The sequence below is a fragment of the Micrasema longulum genome, unplaced genomic scaffold (genome assembly GCF_059751315.1).
Source record: "Micrasema longulum isolate JH-2025_06_02 unplaced genomic scaffold, ASM5975131v1 h1tg000086l, whole genome shotgun sequence".
NCBI classification, from domain to species: Eukaryota; Metazoa; Arthropoda; class Insecta; order Trichoptera; family Brachycentridae; genus Micrasema; species Micrasema longulum.
Window position 1 is genome coordinate 1091619 of NW_028277292.1, and position 20521 is coordinate 1112139.

Genomic DNA, 20521 nt, shown 5'->3' on the forward strand with positions numbered 1-20521 from the left:
ATGGATCGAGGAACAGAGGGAGATGACTTATGAGAATACAACTTTTTATTTATTTAATACATGTCCGCTCCCAAAGTGGAGCGGCGTATGAGCGTTTAACTGATAGCTCTTGATATTTTTCTCAAGTCAGGTTCACGTCTCGTGTAAACATATAACGGACCTGGATATACCTGAAAGACTGACTCCAGATAATCTTGTAGAAACAATGATCAAAAAAGAGCAAAATTGGGCTCTTATAAAACTTTTTATGGATAATATAATGGAGGTAAAAGAAAAAGATGAGATGTCACAAGCGGAAGTATAGACAAACTGCAGGCAGAGGTAAGGCCGCAAGGCAGGAACCGGTCAGCAGAGAAGAGAGGGGGGGGGGGTTTAGCCGGTGTGAGTCCGGCACAACTCAGACTATCTGAGTGTCCATAATGGATTTCCCCCCATCAAAAAAAAAAAAAAAAGTTTCACGTCCCGTAGTTGACACGTAACCTGCCGACGAACTATCAACCGCGGACGTCCAGGACGACCAGAACCGCGAGAACCTGAAGACTCTAAGAAGACGTCGGTAATATATTATGGTAACTAATTCCAATGTGCCGGGACACGGAAAGTAACATAATGAAAATACAACATAGAAATAATATCATTTTCCATCGTTTGGCAAAAGTGAATATTTAAAAAGTTACCTCTCTTTCGATTTCTTCTTGTTCCTTTTCGATTTGCCTCTGATACAATAATTCCCTGTCGAGTTCTTGATCCTGGCGGTTTTCTTGGGCCAATCTAACTTTGTCCTATACGAAAAACCAAATAAAAATTATTACACACAAAACTTGCAACACCTTTCTTTTAGCGCGGTTTGTAAATTATGAAACAAAATAATCGCATTTGTACGGATTCATGAACCAGGGGTATATAACAATAGGGTAGTCAGACGAATTTATATACACAGAAACATCGAAAATTAAACGAAAAACAAAAAACATTCCTTATTATCAATATATATTATATAAGAACATCATCATCGTCATCATTCCATGTCTGCTCCCTATATGGTGTCCACAAAGAATTTCCAGGCATCTCTGTCACCTGCCAGCTCTTGTGCATCCTTCCAAGTCAGGTTCGCATCCCGTAGTTCTGACATGAACTGCCGACGAACCGTCATGCGTCATTAGCGGACGTCCAGGACGTCTATATTAGGGTGTCCCAGACTATAAGGGCAAATTTTTTTTACAGATTGAGACACGCATACCCTCTTGTTTTGTTCCATTTGACCTTAATAACTGAAATAATAAATATTATAGAAATCGGATAGCGATAACCCGTGCCGACTTGATGTCAAACTTTGAATATAAAAGTTTGTAAGGAAACCATATATGTCAACTTAATATTTATTTTGTAAATAAAACAATGGTACTTTGATTATTGTATCATATTTATTATGTATTTTACATATTAATTATTTAAAGGACATTATTAATTAAATTTTCTTTTTAAGGTTTGTTTTTTAGTCAGGATATACTTTTCTGTGTTCTTGTACGCTTTGTAATAAATACTGTTTTTGTTCCTCGTCCACTGCGATTAACCCATGAAAGTCTTGCATCAACTTAAAAGCTCTTTCAGCCGTATCATTAACTGCCTTTAGTGGCTGCACCTTCATTTTAGCGTGTTGAAACAAAGCATTAGCAGGCCACGAAGTAGGACACTCCATGAGAAAACTGTCATCAATTTTGAGTCGCCTGAAAAAGGATCTGCTGTTCATGGAAACAAAGTCATCGATGTTTTTTTCGAAAAGAGGCCCGCTAAGTTCTTCTCTAATGTAGCATTTATTGTGGACCGATGGATTTTCTTTGGCTAAATTAGCTACTATTTTTACCTTACTTTCTTGGTTAATATCATCGTCAAATAGAGACAAGATAGATACTTCGTCTGCTAAATACCACAAATGCTGGCAAAACTTCTGTATAGCCGCTTTTGATATAGTTTTTTCAACCGTTTTGTATGCCTTCACAGCTTTCAAAAAGCACAAGTCCTGGTAGGGCGCTTTTACCGCTAAAGTGCATTGCAGCCAAGGCTTGACATAGGATGTCGCGATAAACAGGCAGACGTCTAATAGAGCTGTTTTGTCATATGACATTTTGAATTTAGAGCTAAACAACGATATTTTTAATGAATAAATAGCTCTCGCCATCCATCTTGCTTGGTACATGGCGCCTGGGGGCCGAATTTTAAATTCATTAACTTTATCTCCGCCAAGAAATATTATGAAGAGCTCTATTAACTCTCGATAGTCATCTCTTACAATTTTTTTGGTCAATTCAGTTTTATAATACTCTAAAAGTTCATCAATTTTAGAATCGTTTGGTAGTAACGATTGGTAGACGTTCCTCTTTAGATTTGCGTACATCTAAAGCCGGCAACAGTTTTCCATCCCAGTGGACAGTTACAGTATCTGGTACATCGTTTTGAAAATTAAGTTTTATAGCTTCTGCGCGTTGTTTTCGCTTTTCTGTACGAATTCTTTGGATGGAGGACTTGCTTATAGGAAATTCGTCAGAGTTGTGGCCAAGTGCTTTAAAAGTTGCTTCAATAATAAAAACAGAATCTCTCATTCTTAACTGACACCTGTCTAATACCAGTTTCGGAGTAACGAAATTTTTCTTCACAGAAGTTTTAATAGGATCGGGCTGTTTCCTCTCAATTGGAATTGACAAATCTTCTTGTAAGTCCGTAACTTCAGAATCAGAAGATGAAGTTTCTTGTAATGGCTCATGAGAAGACGTAGAGGGTGTTATGGATGCCAAATAAGTGGCCAGCCGCTTTTGCTCCTGGATATTTCTAAGACTCGCCTTTTCCTCGTTTTCTGTCAATTTTTTATCCACTCCAGCTAAATGACCGGGTCGTCCTGGCTCTCTCTGCTTTTGTAAGAAAATCTTATCTTCATTTATCTTTATTAATTGAAGCGCATCGGCATGTGCAATATCAAACATTTTTTTGTATTTGTAACAAACTCTTGTCGACGCTGCTCAAACACATCTTGAGTTTTGTTTGCAAATTTCTCCAATCTTGGTATAAGGCTACACGTTTTTTAACACAGTTAGGTAAAGATTTAGTCGGTATACGTGCCTTTTCCCAATAAATAATGCACTCACGAATAGTAAGATTTGCACTTCCATTGACGCTTAAATTGACTTTGCGAATATTATAAAATAAAACCGCCAGCACTTGTCCATTAGAGGGAAGTTTAGAACCTGTAATTTGATGTTTTATATCCCCAACCAAAAATATTTCCTTTTTAGAACTGCGTAACTCCACAGACATGTTGACACAACGAAAACAATGCGTTCACTAATAAAAATAAACACAATATAACAAGCACATTAACACTTAGTTTGCGCGCACCGTATTATGTAAGTTCTGACGAGTTCCGATGCAAGTGATTCAATTTACCTGAAATTTTATTAATAAGTGTTTCGACATCATTCAAACAAAATTAGAGGGTATGCATTGAAAAAATAAAACTTCAATTTTTCTGGGACACCCTAGTCTGTATATTAAAATATTTTGTATGGGAGAATATTTCAATCTAGGCATTTACACACTGTGAAAATTTATCATTCTGCCCATGTTCGAATACCTATTTTTCTTTTCTTTTTCTATTTGTTGATTGTTTAGCTTAAATCTTAATATATAGTGTAATAATTATGTTAACTAAGGGAGATAAAAAAAAACTGAAAATACTTCGTTTTATAGTACTTGGAGTAGCTAATTTACAATATATTAGATTTGATAACATTTGATAGCTCAAAAGCAGTGTAAATGTCTAAACTTATCTTTTCCCTTTTCAAAAGTTCTCGTCTCTGTTAAGATATCTTCACACCTAAACTTTTAAAACAAAAGTATTACACTGTTTAAAAATGTATTCATTTTTAGTGTTTTACAATTTATGTATTCCTTATCTGAATGGTGCGCAGGGCACTGCATCGCTTCACCAATCGAAGCCTATCTTAATCATTTACTACTCGTTTACAAGATGATCAGTCTCATGCTACAGGACCCAGTGCAGGGACAAAGAAAAAAAGTTTTTTTTTGCACAACCAGTCACAAATTACAGCGGTGAGATACGGCACAGAACATTGAACGGCTTGAAGAAAAACACATTTTTTTACATTTGTGTTTTCACGGGGAATTGAATCTGGAACCTTCCGTGTGTGACTCAAGCATCTTAACCACTGCGTCACGGAGGCCGCAGTTTAATTTAATTTAAGCCTTTGCGGAAAACAAACTCAAAACCTCGTACATAGTGAGCGAACATGCTTAATACCACTACACCACGAGACGAACGATAAATTAAGTATACTAACTGTATTAATGTTCTTTTTGTAAAATATTTAATGGCTTGAGAATCATTTGTTGGCAACCTCACTATACCCCAAGGCATATAATAATATTTTCCGTGAGCTCACCTCCATAGCATTGAATACAGTTATAAGTTTTGGAGTAATGCACATTAGAAGGCGTGTACGGCTTCTCTCTCTAACAGTTTGACTTTTAAGTCTAACTTTGATATTTTTTTTAGTATTCATCAAGAAACAAGCACAATTTGCCCTTACTAACAAAGATAGAAAATGGACGCAAATTTATGGCGGTCCCCATTATGCGTCAGTGGGTACGTCGATAAATAAATCATTGAAATGTAAAGCAAATTCATATTTCGAATTCATTCATTATGTATTTTATTCTTATCTCGCTATTCGCAATCTTTGTGAATTTCTGCAGTCGTTTTTATTCAGATTCAATGTATTATATTATTCAACATCAAAAAAGTAGAAAGAAATATATCTGGGTATCGTTCATTAACATTTTGGGTATGGATGGATTCTTCAAAAGTTATCAAAATTGGTTATTCATTGATTTTTCCTTCTCAAAAACGTTTTCATCGTCTATTGTACTCAATTTTAATGCTGGTTCACAATAAGTTTTTCTGTGTTATAATGTCGCGTGTCGTTCGTCCTATTTACCGAGGTTTCGGATCGTATTACAGCGTCCACCATCGGAGTTTATGTTATTTGTGTAGATACGTGTGTAACGTTAAGTATTTAGGATTTCAACTATGTCGCCGTCGTTAATGTTTACAGCTTGTCAATTTGGAATCTATGACGCTTCACGGTCTACAATTTTATATGATTGGTATTGGCAAGATATTGTAAAGCAGTGTCCTAGGCACGGGCTACCGTAGTGAGGAGACATTATTTTCTTATGTTCTAAGATAACATAATGATCAATACAACTTGGGTTTTATATTTTTTTCGCTCTAGCACTTTTGGCAAAGCAACCGTTTCCGTAAAGAAAAATGACAGATATGCCAACAAAATCCTCTTTCGTCTCCCATTGTCGTATTGTTTATTATAACTATTATATTATGTAAGAATATCGTAAAATATATCTACATAAAGCTTTACATAATGGCTGTATTACACGGCTCATAGATTCCAGTTTAAATACAAATACTAAAACAAAAATCACAGATAAGTATTTATTCTCTCGTCCTGTAAATAATAAATCTGAACCATATAACGAATGCAGAAAAATTTCAAAAACTTAGAACGCATTTTAGCAATATATGTATTTTAGCGTTACTGTTGTTGTTATTAATTGTTATTGTGTAAAATTAAAAAATATATTTTATGGTTTTTTTAAGCCGTAACTAAGGAACGGTCGTGATTTGAAACAAAGGAAATACTTAGTAATGTTATTTGACATCGAAAATTATAAAAGTAGTGCTGTAAATATTAATTTTAAATAATACATTACCAAAACTATTAGTATAGTTAACATCGATAATATTATTAATACAATAAATTATATTTAATTGTTTATTTTTATATTAAAATTAGTACCTTCGTAAATATTATTAATAAGCATAATTTTTTTTATTTATTATTTTATTTATTTTAATATTAATCAGTAAATATTATTATTTACATTTTTGGAGCAAGTAATGCTTCATAATACATTCAATAGCTGTAGCGATGTGGCTCTTGGACAAGGTACAACGCCCTTGAAAAGGATAATGTATTTATTCTTTTTTTTCCTATTAATATATATATTTATTGCACTTGTGTGAGATATGGTGAGTGGTGATATCGTGGTTGTCCTTTGTCATTCGAGATAATGTAAAAATATTTGAGCGAGTGATCGTAGATCACAAGAAAGGCGATCCTTTAGAGTGCAATAATTACCGCGGAATAACTCTGCTGAGCGTTCCAGAAAAGATTCATCCACACATGTCATAATCTCGGGCAGAATACGAGCTCCTGTATTGCAGATTCTGAGTCAGCCAAACTGGTTTTCTTCCAGTAAGTCGTGTGCGGACCATGTCAATAACGTGTGCGGAGCAATGAAATGAACTCACCCCTTGCGTGTTAATTCATTGACTATGAGAAAGCATTTGATAGTCCGCATCGAACATCTTTTTGGAAAATTCTTGATGCGTATGGTATTTCTTTCAAGATTATTGCTGTTATAAAAGCGCTCCACATAGACAAAAATTGTCGTGTGAGAATCGGCAGCTCTTTGACTGGTTGGTTCGGGGTCTCCACTGGAGTGAGGCCAGGTTGCGTCCTTGCACCGTTCTTATTCATCATATTGATGGATTTTATCTTGTGAAAAATCAATACCATCTCATTGAGGAATAGAAGTGAACTCCTCCCCGAAGTTGTGCGACTTGGAGTAAGTGAGTCTGGGTCTTAATATTATAACAAAAAATTCTCAGATTATTTGCAACAAATCATGTCATGACTATGATCAGCCTCTCTGTTAAAATGAAAAGAGGATTGAAAAAGTTGTCAGCTTTAAATACTTGGGAGTCCACGTAACTGAGAATGAAAGCATGCACAAAGAGCTCGCAACCCGCCTAGGAATTTCAGGAGCAACTTTTATATGATGCATGTTGTCTGGAACTCTAGTCTATACTCGGTCAAAATGAAATGTCGATTATTCATCTCTTGTATAATGCCAGTACTCCTATATAGGTGCGAATCTTGACACCTTACCAAAGCTCAGAACACAAAACTTCTGACTTTTGAGGGTAGGTGCTTGAGGTGAATATTAGGCATTAGGTGGTTCAATTTTATAACTAACATTTAAGTCCGAGAATGGACGCAGCAGCCTCCTATAACGAGCGTCTTGACGATGCGGTAGTGTACCTGGCTTAGACACGTGCTTTGCATGCATCTGGAGAACCTTAACCCAAGTTGCCTGTTTTTGCTTGTTTTTGTTGCCCCAGGTTACTAAATTAATGTGAATTCATAAGATAATTATCATAATACATCATTTTATGGAATTTGATTTTTTTTTTGTTTCAAGTCTCATTTAAATCATTCATTATATATTATATCGACGGTTAAAAGGCTAAATGACTGATGCGCCATAAGGTGAATTTTACAGGAGAGCCAAAAAAGGTTTTTTTTAGGAAAAGTGAGCACAACTTTTTTCCTTTTAAACCTAATCTTAAATTATGGTAAGAATATCATAAATATTTGTTTTCTATTTTGTTTAATGTAAAGATTACTTAGGTTTCTAAGCTACCGGTGATTCAGATAATTGACCTGAAAATATTATATGGACTGATTCCCGATACGCCATTAACAATTTTATCTCAATGTGATGAAAACTTCTTAGCACCATGGTTATTGTTACGATTTGTGAAACAAAAATATTTAATTACTTACTGTGCTGTATACAATTACAATGGAAGATAATTAGTTCAAGCCAAATGGTGCACTCAAAATTTTTGAGGATAATTGCTTTATAATCCAGCCGGTATACTTAGAAAATTGACTTAATATATTAAAAATAGGTGCTTTGGAGCGAAGTTATTTTTATTTGTCGTATTCATATAATCAAAATAATATTTATTGTTTATGTTTGTTTACAAGTTTTATTGTCAAATACGAATAAATATCATTCTTTATCAATTACTTTTAGTTATTTCAAAGGATTCATACAAATTAGTGAATAACTGCCAGTATTAACGAGTAGATAGTATTAACTCCCTACAATTAACTACCAATAATGACCAGGGGTGCGATTTTGAATGTTCTATATCCCCTAGAGCAGTAGTTCTTAACCTGTCGTCCGCGGACCCCTGGCGATCTATGAATATATGTATGGGGGTCCGCAGTCTCATCTCTGGACCATTTAACAATAATAAATAAATGCCTCCAAAAGTCTCATAATCGCTACACTTACTTAACACGGCAAACGTGCGATAACAAACAGTGTGCAAGACTGACTGAAGTGAAGTGATCAGTTACAGTGTTGCCACCTTGTCATATTTTGAAATGCCATTTTAACATCTTTTCTTCATATCCGCCAGGAATTCCGTCACTTGAAAAATCCCGTTAAATACGAAATTTTCCCGCTTCAAGAGTACTTCAATCCGCCTGATATGACGGGAAATCCGTCAAGATGGCATCGCTGGTCAGTTAGTGAAATAAGTGCGTGCGGGCCTTAGACTATAATATGCGGGTTGTGACTCTTCCCCCACCGCACCGCCCGCGCCGACACTTCCGTCCGCCGCGCCGCCCGCCTGCGACCTGCGACTAGTAAGTGCATGTTTTTTTGTGTTGCGTTAGACGTTGGTATAACGGAAACTTCTTTTTAGAGTGATTGTAACAATGAAATGATGGTTAAAACCAAATGTCTTCGCTTTAGACGAAGCAAATTAAAGACCTTCGACTTCAAAGGTTAAACGTAGTAAGTTTTGCGACGAATACTTAACTTTTGGTCTCACAAGTACCAATTTAAACGGTGAAGAAAGACCTCAGTGCGGATATGCAACGAAGTTTTGTTAAGGCAGCTACTAGCACCGATAACGAAAGTGCTGTTTTAGCGTCGTACCAAGTATCCTTGCCAATTGCGAAAAATAGCAAGCCCCACATCATTGCTGAAGGATTAATACTACCGTGCGCTAAAATCATGGTTTCGGCTGTATCTGGAGACAAAGCCTCAAAAGAATTGGACGTCATATCGTTATCGAACAGCACAGTGAAGAAGAAAATTGAGGAAATGCCAGAACATGTTAAAGAGCAGCTGATTTTGAACGTAAAAGTGAGCAGATTTTATGCATTGCAATTAGATGAGAGCACAGATTTAAGCAATGACAAAAACTTCCTTGCATATGTTCGTTACGAACACAACGACAGCATAAGTGAGGATTTTTTATTCTGTATGCCTCTGCCTTCGCACATTACAGGTAAAGCAATATTTGAAGTATTAAACGATTTTAAGTCCGCTCATGAAATAACGTGGGATAAATGTGTGGCAGTTAGCACCGACGGTGCTCCGGCTATGACCGGTACACGAATAGGACTTCCGACGCGCGAATTCACCTATTATCTGGCATCATTGCTGCATTCAAAAGGAGGCATAATCTGCTGAAAATATGCTCGAAAAATTGAAAACAGTGTTAGACGACATAGTACAGGTGGTGAATTTTATTAAAGCTAGGCCTCAAATTTCCCGTGTTTTCAGAATCATTTATGAAGAAATGGGGAGCATTCATCAATAGTTGTTTTTGCATACTGAAGTGCGTTGGTTGTCTCGTAGCAAAGTTTTGTCGCGTGTTTTTGAGTTGAGAAACAAAATCAGAATGTTATTTTGTAGGCTCACTTCAATGATTTTGAATGGTTCACAATGGCAGCATATTTAGCTGATATTTTTAGTGCCCTTAACGAGCTGAGCTTGAGTCTACAAGGGAGAGATAACAACATCTTCCAAGTTGAAGATTACATTTAAACGATGATAAGACCTTTGGTTAAATCGTATAATTAAAAAAAACTATAATCACTTTCCTACACAGTCAGCGTTTGTGGAATCATCTGGTGGAGCAATGTTGCCAACACAAGTACAAAACAAAATGATTAAACACCTCCGGGATTCAAGGTCTTCGTTTCGGGATTATTTTCCAGTACACGACAAAAATAAAAATGGGATATTAAACCCTTTCAACACAGGCGTTACTGATATTACTGGCTTGACAACGGCAGAGGAAAACCAATTTATAGAACTATCTTGTGATTCAGCATTAAAAAGTAGTTCTGAAGAATACTTTAAATCAACTTTATAGGTGAATGTAAAGAAAGATTATAAGGAAATATCAAGAGAAGCACTGAAACATTTACTGCTTTTCTCAACCACATACCTCGGTAAATAGGCATTCGCTGCTCTTGTACATACTAAAAACAAATACAGAAACAGATTATAAGTGAAATCTGATTCGAGATTACAACTTAGAAGTAACATCAACCCGAATATCACTTATTTAGTTGCAAACAAGCAACACCAACCTTCACATTAATTAACCGTGTTGGTGTTGATGTTGTGCATTAATTATTCAAACTTTTTTTTTGTGAAAAAGTTTTTTTTGTATTTGTATTACTTAAATAAATGGTCAGAAGTTTATTAATGTTTTTTTTACTAAGGGGGTCCTTGAAAATTATGCTTGATTTTCTAGGGATCCGTGGCTGAAAAAGGTATGGGATGGTTAATTTGGGGATATTTATTTTTTCCATGTGACTAGTTTTTGGTTAAATATGTTCCTAATTTAATTTGGCTACACTGATGATTAAACGTCAAAAAATATGAACACATGAAATCAAACATTATGATTTTCATTTAGAACATTATTGCGACCTTGAGCATTACCCAAAACACTTAATTAGGTTGAATTGACCAAAACGTATTAGTTAAATTTCCGTTTTTTAAGCAGTTTTTGACGTTTAATCATCAGTGTGGCCATTATATGGAGCCGAGTGTCGTCGCATTAAAAAAAAATCTTCAAATTAATCACTCTCTAGGGCGTAGCGAAGATTCAAAATACCACCACTGGTAGTATTAAGTACCTACTCGTATGGAGATACAACCCCGATTGCTTTACATTGCCATATAGCGATAATCTCCTTCACCCTGAGTTCTTTCTCTCGCGTCATCTGTATCCCATCAAATATATTTCAGTACTGTATTCAAGAATCTGGAGCGCAGGACTGACCACCTTGCTTTTATGTAATTGATAGGGGTAAAATAAAAACGAAAGACAAGATTTTAAGAAATCAAGGAATATTCTAAAAAGTATTGAATACTAAATATTGAAGTAGTTTCATTTATTATTTACAAACAATTTTTTTTAATGGAATGTATCAGTAACAAACCTTGTACCTAAATATCTTTACCATGTGGTTCTGGATACATTGAATTTTATTTGGTGCAGATTTTTTGAACAAAGCAATCCGAATACGACTAATTTTTTCAGTAAGATTTTCACTGAAGTATTTCTCAGATAAAGCGCTCCATCGACTTGAATCTTTGTGAGAAAGGACTTCTACTTCATAAGGCTTGGGAAACTTTCTGACAAGTTCGAAAAAGATCACTGTGATGGAGCCCAGATTATGTTTTTTTTATGTACTGTATTCTATAACTGAATGTATAGAATCCATGGGCATATTTATATGCTTCGGTAAAAGATAATTTAGTTGAATGGTGGTAATAGTTTGACGTTTATTATATAAAATATGATGTATGGTGGCAAATACTATCCGATTTTTATTTTGGCCGGGACATGAATCACTATAACCAACTCATATGCTTTGAAATCTAGAATTTAAACGCCAGTCGGCGTTTGAAGTCCGCCATTTTGAACTGATCTGTGTGTGGCTGCAGCGCCACCCTTTTTTAAAAAATTAAGGGCATTTTGCTCAAACGATAAAATCCTTATTTGACTCACAGAGGAATTTTATCTGAAACGCCAAATATGCGACAGCAAAAAAAAGGGTAAAATGACTACTGTTTTCTTCGTACTTCATATGTTTTGAAGTTAATTATTTCAAACGACATACAAATTTCATTTCTAGATTAAGTAAAATGTTTTATGTGGTAACGATATTTGTTTACCAATAAGCAAAATTTGTTGAACTGTCCAAAAATACTTTTTAAAGTAAACCTAAACGACAATTCTTTAAAAAATCAAGTGTTGTGTAATGTAAATCAGTTAATTTTATGAACGTTAGACAAGAGTGTTTTTGACGTAAACGCCAAAATTTAGCTCCGATCTCCATGGGAGTCGGCTCATACGATGCAAATAAAAATTCCGAGTAAAATATAATATCGCTCAAAGTGGGCGCATCAGTCACATAGCCTTTTTACCGTCGATACGAATGAATTGTTTAAATAAATTCGTCTATTGTATGTTATTTGCGTATGCAGAATATTTTTTATAAGATTTAACCAAATATTTTAATTTTGGAGTCTATTCGGTAATTGTAAAATAACCGTATTAGAAAAATAGAAAACACACAGCCGTAGTCGAGCAGAGTTCGATTCTCAGACCTCGTAGTTCCAAGTCCATGGTACTACCATGGGACCACGACCAGCTTGTGTATAAAATTACATATAAAAATTAATGTAGTCAAAAATAGCTATGAATGTAATATTATTATTAATAAAGCATATAAACAAAATTTACATATTATACTACCAGGAGTTATTAGAAACTCATTTGGGACCGTAATTAAGAAAAAACATTTTTTGACAATACACAATATCATACAAATTAATACATCCGAAATAAAAAGAAAACATTATTGTATAAGGAACATAAACACCATCTTATATAAACTACATTAATAATTATCACCATCAAAAATATTTTAGAAAAGTTTTTTAATTGCGACACTTCTGTATTTTTTATTCAGTTTTTCGTGTCTCGGCTCATCAGGCAGTTTATTATATTCGGAATGGCCAATATTTTCCAAGAACCTACTGCCAAACTTTGTTGAGCGAAACTTCGGTCGAAATATCGGTTCGAAATCTACACAGAATTCTGAGCATGAAATCTAGAAGCTTATTTGAATTTTTTTACTAACACATAGTTCGATTTCCTGTTTTGAAATATATTAGTATGTGGGCATACGCAATAAGCGATAATCACAGCACGAGTTATCCACGCTGCTTCATTCCATGTCTGCAAGACGTACGAACGTCATCCTCCAAAAATTATCGATTAACGAAAGACTTTCCACGACATCGACACTCAGAAAAATATTTCTGCCCTATTTTGGAGATGTCAGAAAGAGGAACAAGAAGAGAATAAAGGAAGATGGACAGAGACAAAGCGAGCAAAAGGACAGTCTCCTGCAAGATTAACAAACTAAATAAGGAAATTAACGTGGTTAAATATTGCCTTCGGCTTGGCAAAGAACCAGGAGGAATGGAGGTGGGTGATATTGACGGGGTCTACGTTCAAAGCGCACGAAGGCATGCGGTAGTGTAATGTGATACTGTCCGGTTGAGTTTCGATAAAAATTGGCATGTCGACATTCACGAACGTATTCCTTCCGCGCGCCTTGAACGTAGACCCCGTCTGTACCCGACACATTTTAAGTCGGATCAGTTTTCTGATTCGAAAAATGCCTACAATTTTTAATGGATTGCAAATGAAAATAAATGACGACGGTTAAGTACCTACATAATCCTGGATAAGCTATTCTAAGATATAAATTAAACGGAAAGTCTTAAAATTTCAAAAACAAATTTGTATGAATGATTACTACTACTACTACTACAACGATCACGCCATTTCCTCGTAGGGGTAGGCAGATAGAATGGACCGCCACACACGTCTGTCCTGGTATACATTCCTAGCTTCTTCCACATTCATACATCTTGTCATACATGCCATTCGGTTCTGTCTGCTTTTGACATGACCAGAATTAAGATTTTGGTTTATCTGATCATGCCACGTCTTCCTCTGTCGTCCTCGTCTCACGTTGCCGTTCATTTTAGCCATATGTACTTGTTTTACCATTCTTTCGTCGTTAATTCGTTCTACGTGACCGAACCATCTCAGAGACGCTTTCTTAATCTTATCAATTATACTTGACTCAGATTTACACTCGCCCGATTTCATCATTCGTAACCCTGTCATACATTGAATTCCCACACATTCGTCTAAGAGATCGTTAATGTTATTAAAATATGATAAAATATAATGTTGTTAGAATATGATGTTGTAAAAAAACTAAATAAAGCATAAAAAAATGAGCCAGAAAAAGCTTTTGCGCAACAAACAATAATAAAATAATACTTACAATTAAAATATTTAAAAAATAAAAAACCGGTAAATTATCAAAATAAAGCTGTCACCTTCGTTTACTAAATAAATATTATCTTATATTAAGTGCAACGATTATTGTTATTATTGTGTAATGTGCAAGAATTAAGAAAACCCTTTTGACCTTTTTAACTTGCGCCTCATGTTCAATCTGCTGTTGTTGAATTTCTTCTTCTGTGAGAGGAGCATCATCGTCCTCCGTCCCAGAACTTGGTTTACACGCTAGTCAAAATTAAAACAGGATTGTCAAACTAAGGAGCAATATGTATGATCTCTATACCTTTAATAAAATCGGAGGGTACTACAATTCGAATAGTAAAAATTTTGATGCCAACCTGCCGGAGTATTGAAAATATCCATTTAAAAATTATTTTAGAAAACGTTCGAATAAGTTTTAATTGGCTTAAAAAATAAATTAAAATCTCAAGTAACCATGACACGAATGTTTTTTAAACAAAATCCGAATATTACAAAATAAATCTTAATTGTATAATATCATCAGAAAATGTAACCTTTGTCAATAAAAAACAACATCACTGACAAGTATGTAAAATATGCATTTATTATATCTCTGATTTTACCAAAAGTGTGGACGAGATTTCTACCATGACAGTAGGTTTTTTTTTTGTTGTTTTTTTTATTATTAATATAACATATAATACAAAAAGTACATATTATACTCCCAGGAATTATAAAAGAAACTCATTTGGGACCGTACATAAAAAAAATCATTTTTTTGACAGTCCATAATGTTTATCTATTTGTTAATATACACGGCACGCAGTGCCTTTTACCTTTAAAAAATACTAATTAAAAACAATATATACACTTAAATATAATGTGAAAAACTAAAAAAATTCATTGAAAAGTATTATGTTACATAAATACTAAAGTAATATAACACAGCAGTTTTGTATAAATAACATATTTATTTATAAAAAAAAATAATCAAACAATGTGCGCAGGTAAAATTTTAAAAGGAAAAAAAAAAATTTTTTTTTTTCTTCAAGAGGTACAAAATATAGATATATTAAATACAATAAAATTCTTTTGTCTTTGGAAAAATCAATAAAATAGTAATAATAATAACAATTAAAGTAATTTAAAAAATAAGTATACATGTACACATGGAACACAATAGGACCCATACAAAAGAAAACATAGAAAGCACTATGTAAATTACCGTTCACCATCTTTGAAATGATAAAATAGAGTTGATTCGTATAAGCTATACTTTATGTGAAAAATATCAGCAACGTCGGAATAACTATTGCCGAGTACATGGAGTCGATTCGGAATAGCATTATATGAGTATACGGTTCGCGAATTGCAACTAAACGGAAGGTACTCGACGAGTCATTCGTCCGGGTACCTTGAAGTGCGTGAATGCGTGATAATAGATTTGGGAAGTTCCATGTAAAGCTCACAATCTTTAATAAATTCAGTAAATCTTTAATTTTTCTTCTCTCAGTAAGTTTCAACAAATTATAAGTATTTAATAAAAAAATATAATTAATAAATTCATATCTGATTCCAAGTTTAAAGTTAATGTATCTTAAAAACTAATTTTGAACTCTTTCTGGCGTATATTGGTGAGAACGGAGTCCATATAGTCGAGTTGTATTCCAACTGGCTCCTAACCAAAGCTGAGTACATCAATTTCAAACGAGCGATATTTATCAAATTCTTAGTCACTCGCAAAATATAGCCTAGCAATTTTACGGATTTATTTTCTATGCAGTTTATGTGACTGACAAAAGACAGCTTTTGATCGAAGATGACACCTAGATCTCGCACTTCAGAAACAGAAACTAATTTATCCTTTGCAATAAGATAAACAAATAAGATAGGATTATTTATTCAAAAAAATTGCATGACCTGACATTTTCTAATGTTTAGTTGTAATTTATTTGTCGAACACCACATAAACAATTTGTCAAGATTTTTCTGTAGAGTTGAACAATCATTTACAGGGTTTATTACTTTGAACATTTTTATATCGTCAGCAAACAACAATACCTCTACATCATTAAATATGTCTATTACATCATTTACAAAGATAATGAACAGTATTGGACCCAAGTGGGATCCCTGAGGAACACCACTTGTGGCAAAGAAGGAATGAGATTGAATGTCATAAATTTTTACCGCCAGTATTCTACCGGTTAGATAACTTTTAAACCAATTCAGCATACGGCCGCTAATACCCAGACTAGATAGTTTATTCACATAAATTTTTAACCATACCTTATCAAAGGTCTTGCTAAAATCGGTATGGATCGAATCAACCAGCTTTTGTTTTTTAAAAGAATCCAAAATAACATTTTCATATAAAATAACGTTAGTAAGAGTTGATCTTGAAGACATAAATCCATGCTGATGAGTGGTTACTATTTGGCTAATACAAGAATATATTTTATTTAAAATAAGTTTTTCAAAAAGTTTTGGTATGGCAGATTGTATGCATATTGGTCTGCAATTTGTGATGTCACTCCTTTCTCCACTCTTAAATATTGCAATTAAAAAACTTGATTTCCACAATTCAGGAAAGTGTCCCTTCGACAAAGATTTGTTAAAAATTATATGAAGTGGATAAAGTAGGCAATCGACACATTTTTTAACGAACATGGATGGCATTTTATCAGGCCCATAACTACATTTGGATTTTAATTGTTGAATACTTTTTTTTCATATGCGTAACCTCAATGTAAAGACAGGATAGTTGTAAATTTACGTTACTTTTACATTCAGTTAAATTGGTTTGCTGATTATTTTGTGCATATACACTTTTTAAAAAAAATCTAAAAATATTAACTTTATCATTTAAATTGCATGCAGTTTTTAAGGAATGGTGCATAACATGTGGTAAAGAAGTATTGTCGTTTTTGAGAGTTTTAGAATAATTGAATATATTTTTAACATCGGTTCAATTTTCAATCCTGCTTATATATTTGCTATGGCAACTGAGAGAAAACTTTTTACATTCGTGTCTATACTTCTGAAAAATGCTATAATCAGACAGATCTCTCGACATTTTATGTGCTGTTTTTTTTTAATGAAGATGTTCTTTTTTTGGTCATTGGAACATGTGTATCAATTAAAGTATATAAAGTTTCATAAAATACATCAACAATATTTTCTAAACTGTTACCTTCTAAAAAAAAAACAATTTGCCTTTGAAAGAAAATCACAAATAGTCAGCTAGTTTGTTTTGTTAAAATCACGGAAAGACCTTATTGACTCTATATTATTGGTACCTAAACTATACATACTTATATCTAGAGCAGGGTGATATCCATCTGGTACAAAAACAACATCAAGTGACTCACACACAGATGTAGATGTATCGTTACTAAATACTAAGTCTGATGTACGATTGATTTTATTGTTCACATAATTTAATTGTTTTAAACTTAGATATTGAGACATGTCAATTATATCTCTTTCAGCATCTGTTATACAATTATAATTCATGATATCTCTAAAATCAGTATCTTTTATGTCCCACATAATATTTGGAAGATTGTAAGCAAAAGAAATTTAGCATCCAATTAAAAGAAATTTAGCGTCTGGATAGGAAAATTTCAAAAGTTCAACTTCTTTACTATGATTTTGGTAAGTATTTGGATGAGATAGTGATAAAATATATACACAGCCTATAACTTCTTTAAACTTATTTAAATTGATTTGTACGAAGATATGTTCAACATCATTATGCACAGTCTTGAATCTTCAAGATATTAAACTCTTTTTGACGGCTACCAACACACCACCCCCTCTTGTTTACAAAACTGGTGTTCTTATTTCTATCAAGGCGATACACGTTGTGGTTATACAATCCGAGTTCTGCAGTGTTGATGTCTGGATGAAGCCAAGTTTCCGTGAAGATCTAGGCATCGTGCAATAATATAGGTCCAACTCTTAAAAACTCTTGTAGTTTCGTACACATACATAGACATACATATCATACATATTAATACATCCGAAATAGAAAGAAAACATTATTGTAAAAGAAAGATAAAATACAATACTTTACACCATCTATACAAATTAAATTTATAATTATCACTATCAAAAAGATTTAATAAATATCTGGTTCACTTGATTAATTTTTTTCTTAGCTTAACCTAAAAACCTTCATACAAAATTATTAGATTTATTTATTTAAATTGAAAAGCACTTTACCTGCGGACGGAGGTGGGTAAGATATCCAAAACTGATGAGCCAGTTTTAATTTCTATGAGTATGTAATAATTTTATGAAACAAACAAATTGCGCAGAATCGAGATCATCTCATAGCACTACAACTACCTACTTATCACTTGTCAATAAACAAATTATAATTCAAACTTTTGATCTCTTAATAGGTAAATCGATATTATTCTTTGGGCAAATCCAATAAGTTATTAATTGCGGTAATGTCTGATTTTGAATGGCATAGAAAAGCTCGTTGCGTCAAAAATCACTCGTTAGTGAGAATCGATATTTTAGTATTTTATCTGTGTTCGATTTGTAAATATTTTTATGCAGCAGTTAAACACACGATTTTATTATTTTTGTATGTTAACACCCGACATATATGCGCGACACGTTCAGCGATAAACAACAAATTGAGTTGGATGAAAAAAATACGTGTTCTGTCGTTTGAACATATTGTTCGAACTGAAAAATTTCCAATGCTCCACGAGCGTGAAATACAGAACTAAGGACGTCAGTGAGCCCGCAACAGTTATTATTAGATATTAGTTGTATGTGGTACCTAAGCTTTCTCGTTCCATTATTCACATTATTTTGGGAGTCGACATCGTAGGTACATACTTGTCCGTTTTCATTTACCCACATTTGGGATTCCATACAAAAACCGTCTATATTAGTATTCGTATTAACGTACATATTCCATTAAAGGTAACTTTATCATATTACACCCCATTGATTGCTAATATTCTTAAACGGGAATCCTTTCTTCTTCAAGTCTCCTTCAACTCAAGTCTTTCCGCTGTGGGTAGTAGGTACTAGACTTTGCTTAGCGGATTGCTGATAGAGGAAGTTTATTTCTACCCAAAGTCGAATTTTTTCCAATATTTTTTTGCAGATAATAAAAGTTATAATGTTAATTTATATGTATGGAAAAACTAATCCTGTACGAAAAAGTAGTAAGTATGTATGTATAAGTAGTTCAATTTTAACGTGAGCGACACCATAAGTAAAAATGAAAGCTTGAATTCAAATCGAAATCTGTAAAATAAAAACAGTAGCGTCAAAAAAAATTATGTAGGAGAAATTAAAAAACCCTTCTACAATCATACAGGTTGTTTACAACTGCTCATATTATAATATTGAGGCTTCACTGACAAAATGCATTAAGTCATTAAAACAAGTTCCGAGATAATCGCATTTAAAGCTTTTTTGTTATTTCAACGCATTATTTCTCCCACAATTTTCTTCTTTTTTTTAAAGCTTTACAAGTCATCTTTATTCTAGGCATAGCATAAAATCAACATCTTGCACCTACATTAAAAAATATTTCAAATATATGAAGACTGTTGACTTAATGCATTATGTCAGTATAGCCTCGATATGTTGTGTAGTTAATATTACCTTCGATTTGTTTCTGGTACTCTCGATGGGGTCGTATTTAATAGTTCCCAAATTTTTAAAGTTATAAGTATGGTAACTAATAAGGATGTTTTATTTTGCTTATGGACCTAAGTATTTATTTATTCAGGAATTATTACTTAAAAAAAATGCATGTACAAGAAGTTTTTGGCGTTATACGAATCTATTCCGAAAATTTGGGTTTTGTTTTATTTGAAAATAGCTACTAAATCCCTTCATTAATTTTAATTAACAAGGGGAAAAATAACGTTGCCTTAGTAAGCGGAATTTGGATTCAACAATGTTTGAGTATGTCCAAATGCTTGCAGACTGGCTGGATTTATTAAAATAAAAAAATAATGAGAAGTGACGTCTTAATAGTTTGTTTATTTTATTTTGAATTATTGATATTTTTAGGATAACGGTGTTTTTAATCATAAAGAAGAATTACATATGTAACTTTTCACTTCTTTCTTAAATATATTAAAAAGGTACATTTATAATTCTTCTTTATTATTAAAAAACACCGTTATCCCAAAAAATATCAATATTTCAAAATAAAATAAACAAACTATTGTAAGACATCACTTCCCATTGTGTACACAAGAATTGTTTATTTCTTTTACGTGATGGGAAACGTTAATGTAAATATATGTATTTAATTAATGTAAAAACTGTATTTAGTTCTAATATTGTATTTTTATTGGTTATCTGAATATTTTTTTTTTTTAAATGTTGAGTAACGTGCTCAAAGAAAATGGCCAACTA

General features: G+C 33.3%; 1 protein-coding gene across 1 annotated transcript in view; it reads right to left on the reverse strand.

The window, feature by feature from the left end:
- The window catches only part of Hk (potassium voltage-gated channel subfamily A regulatory beta subunit hyperkinetic), a 56600-nt gene extending 37726 nt beyond the window's left edge, over nucleotides 1-18874 (reverse strand). Inside the window, exons 1-3 of the mRNA XM_088234183.1 lie at nucleotides 18344-18874; nucleotides 14283-14380; nucleotides 678-782 (exon numbers count right to left, since the gene is read on the reverse strand). The gene's annotated coding sequence lies outside the window, so the exon portion shown is untranslated. The remainder of the gene's footprint in view (nucleotides 1-677; nucleotides 783-14282; nucleotides 14381-18343) is intronic.
- Nucleotides 18875-20521: the final 1647 nt, after the last annotated feature.